The sequence below is a fragment of the Coenobita brevimanus genome, chromosome 102, assembly GCF_032717465.1.
Source record: "Coenobita brevimanus isolate Jiangsu-jjx chromosome 102, ASM3271746v2, whole genome shotgun sequence".
NCBI lineage: Eukaryota > Metazoa > Arthropoda > Malacostraca > Decapoda > Coenobitidae > Coenobita > Coenobita brevimanus.
The window spans coordinates 15,140,868-15,145,157 of NC_137055.1; the positions used below are offsets into that span (position 1 = coordinate 15,140,868).

Genomic DNA, 4,290 nt, shown 5'->3' on the forward strand with positions numbered 1-4,290 from the left:
GAAAGAAGAGGGGGTCCAACGAGACTTAGCTAGTAAATCACGTTCTTGTGTAATATATACACTGCTCAACTTAGACTTTCTTTGAAAATAATAAATCACGATCAAGACCCTGTATCCATCTTTAACTTCTGTCTTTGCACCATACCTAAACCAGATCTCAAGATTAACATTTTACAAGCTCAAGATTCATATCTATCTATCTATCTATCTATACTGTATATCAGCAATCGACTTGTTGCTTGGAAAGCACAGCCGTATAAGGAGTAGGAACACTAGCGTAGATATGACCCACAATCCCACATCATGTTTATTTCTGGCCAACTTTCGAAACATACACGTTTCATCATCAGCGCCTGTACACAGGAAACAGCACCATTAACCCATTGGCGCCAGTGTCCTGTATAAAGGACACAACTGGGCATGTTGAAGATTTTATGAAGAAGGGAACCCCGAGGCAGGGACCTATGAGCTTCACGACTATGAGCTGACATGTGGAGGGCAGTATGCTTAGTACCCTTCCCAAAAAAATCCCTTGCACAGGAATTCTGGGCACTAATGGGTTAAAAAAAAAAAAAAAGAGAAACAATATTAAATATATATACCTAAAAATTAAAGTTTTGTTAGAGAGAGAGAGAGAGAGAGAGAGAGAGAGAGAGAGAGAGAGAGAGAGATGTGTAGAAAAATATTAAAACATAAAGATTATGAAGATAAAAGAAAAGATGACGATACCAGCCATGTAATAAAAATTTGTAGAAGATTAAAATGTATGTCCATACTTGTCGATAAAAATCCTACAATATAAAATATATAAAAAAAAAAAACACTAATATAAATACCTAATAAAGGTAAAATGAAACCAGAATTAACAAACCTGACTTTTTGGACAAAAAAAAAAAAAATTCATTCTAGTAATTCTTTTGAGACGTCGGTGTACCGTAAACCAACATTCACTGGAGTCGGTACTAAATTCATATGTTTTCTCCTCCTTAATTTTAGCGAAACTTAGTTCGAACCTTAACCTACAGGGAGTATCACTTTGCTCCACATATATTTTACCCTTAGTGACGAACTTAATTTTCTTCGTGAAATGCTTTTTAAGAATGGATTCTCCTATCGCTTTATTGATAATCATATTGGGAAAATACTAAACACACTCATTTCCCCGACTAAGGACACGATCAGCACTATCAAAAAATTTTCATTATTTTCCTATGATATATACTAGTAGTTCGAGCCACAGTGTCTGAAAGAAACCGATAAAGTTACTGCGTGAATTACCCCAGATATCAATCAGAGTAATTTTCAAAACTAATAATGCAGTTGGTAGTTATTTCAAAATCAAATACAACATTCCATGTGATCTTCAGTCGACTTTTGTATATAAATTCACGTGCAATAGCCGTAAAGCATCGTATATTGGCAAAACAAAGACACTTAAAATCACGTATCACAGAACATTTTGGTCAGATTGTCCGGACAGGGGCTCCAATAACCAAGCTTCCATTTTCCGCCATTAGAAATCACTCATTAGATTATGATCATCCTATCGCGGCGACAATGTTCTCAATATTGGGCAGATGTTCAAGAGAAGAGGACCTAACACCTATGGAGTCACTATATACCTGTACGTACACTGAGAGGCCCTCCACTGGATCCCATGAGACCAGTGCTCAGATACTTTGTTTTTAATCAGGTTTGTTAATTCTGGTTTTATTATATCTTTATTAGGCATGTATATCAGTGTTTTTTAGAATATATTTTATATTATAGGATTTTTATCGACAAGTATAGGCATACATATTAGTCTTCTACAAAGATTTATTACATGGCTGGTATCGCAGTCTTTTCTTTTATCTCCATAATCAAAAAGCTTTAACTTTTTTCTGCACTTCTCTCTCTCTCTGTCTTACAAAACTTTGTTTTTCAGGTATATATATGTTTAATATTGTTTCTCTTCTTTTGTTTTAATGGTGCTGTTTCCTGTGTACAGGCGCTGATGATGAAACGTGTATGTTTCGAAACGTTGGCCAGAAACAAACATGATGTGGGTCATATCTACGCTAGTGCTACTATTACTTTTATATGCAGTATACCACGTTGAGTACACCGCTTCCCGTCCGATCAGCGAAGTTAAGCAACGTTGGGTCTGGTTAGTACTTGGATGGGTGACCGCCTGGGAACACCAGATGCTGTTGGCATCCCTACGTGTCAAGTGGGGTTGGTGGAGGATTAATGCCCCTCTCTGTAAAACAATTAACCCTAAGCCCTTGGCCACCCCGTTTGGGATATATGGCGCTTGGCAATGAATGAATGAATATATTGTATACATACATATATATATATAGAGAGAGAGAGAGAGAGAGAGAGAGAGAGAGAGAGAGAGAGAGAGAGAGAGAGAGAGAGATCTATAAAACTTACGAGAGAAAAATGATCTGGATTATTTTTTTATTAAGAACTAGGAAAGGAAATTGTAGATAATGCCCACATCTCTTGTTCATCCTGCTGAGAAAAATGTGTTACGATCAGATGCCTCCATGATCTGTTTTTGGAAAAGGAATGAGGTTTGGGTCTTGAATATGGTTTTGTATTTTAAACGATGACAGACACGGCAACCAGCTTGTCTGTCATTGGCCTCTGGGCTAAAGTGCAGTGCTGAGAAGAAGCACGGCAAGAAGACAGTAATTTAGAAGTGAGGCATGATGGCTAATTTATAATCACAGAAACCCACAGGATCAGTTAAGCTGGACATGAAGACAATGATTTACCAACACAGGAACCCACAGCGTCTGTTGGTTTACAATGTTCAGTGTCCAGTATCATCCCACTGGTATGTCTTCCAACATGCTTGTAAATTTTTTCTTCTTATAGTTTTTGCAGTCATTAAATCTGCCATCAAACAACAACAGTTTACAGCAGCTGTTACTCTGCTATCAACGACCTCACTCTATATATATCTGTTTTGTATATGTATAATGAAATTAGCGAGTGTTATGTAAAAAGGGAGTTAGAGCTGAATCAATGGCAGCGAGGTGACGTAGGACAGGACGATATGGAGGCGATTGGTTTGTGGACACCTCTTACGGGTTCAAGGCATCTGTCAATAGATAGATAGATAGAGACAGGTGGATAGATAGAGACAAACAGACAGATAGATAGATAGAGAGATAGGTAGATTGATAGATAGGTAAGTATATAGATAGGGAGATAGATACAGATAGAGTTAGATAGGTTGACAGGTAAACAGAGAAAGAGACAGACAGACAGACCGGTAGATAGTCAGATTGATCGATAGATAGATAGGTAGGTAGATAATGAGACAGACAGACAGACGGACAGACAAGTAGATAGATAGATAGACAAATAGATAGATATAGATAGATATATACAGTCGATAAATAATTATGATCATGAACACATTATGGTAACATTATTTTTATTCTTGCTTCTGTCAGATGATTTTTTCTCAGCTTCAGAAGACTTGTCGAACTGTGGGGCTTAGATACAGCCTTCAGCAGCCCCTTCACTACGGGGGCCTGTCCTGAGCTGGGTAACATCGTCGTCAGGAACAAGAAAAACTACAGAAAGACATTATAACAGTCATTTATCTTACACTGTTTAATCCAATAAGGGGTGGCCACACAATTCGCCTCCACGTCTCCTGTCTGTCATCTTCCTACCCTCCCACTAGCTCATACCTCCACCTCCCCCCGCCCTCTCTCTTATGTATCTCTCCACTCCTTCCCCACGTCTCACCCTTGGTCTCCCCTACTCTTTCCCCACGTCTCACCCTTGGTCTCCCCTACTCCTTTATCCCTCCATCTCAGTCACATGCGTACATTCTTCTGGTCAGTCTCTCATTCTCCATCTTCTCGGTCTTATCCGTGGTCTCCCCCTCCTCCTCATCCCCTTCACCTCACTCACATATACTCTTCTAGTCAGTCTCTCACTCTCCATCTTCTCTACATGACCAAACCATCTCAAAAGTGAAAAGATTAATCACAACAGTATTAATAAAAAACAACATAAGCTTATTTTGAGAGATTTATCGTGTCCCTACATTCGTGTGTGTGTTCGATAATAACCCCAGTGATGATGTAAGTAAGCTCATTATTTTTAACATAGATTTGACTATATTAATTACTGGAAGAGTGGCGTGTTGGTGATGGGCACGATTCCCCCCTCCCCACCTCTCTCTCTCTCTCTCTCTCTCGTTTTCCTTACCTTTCATTACATTATTTTATATCTTCTTTTTCTTCCTTCACCTCCTTCTCTTTCTCATCATCATTCTCT

The 4,290-nt window shown here is 38.6% G+C and overlaps 1 pseudogene; it reads left to right on the plus strand.

The window, feature by feature from the left end:
- The first annotated feature begins 2,079 nt into the window (after window positions 1-2,079).
- On the plus strand, window positions 2,080-2,199 carry LOC145415512 (5S ribosomal RNA; annotated as a pseudogene).
- The last annotated feature ends 2,091 nt before the right edge of the window (window positions 2,200-4,290 follow it).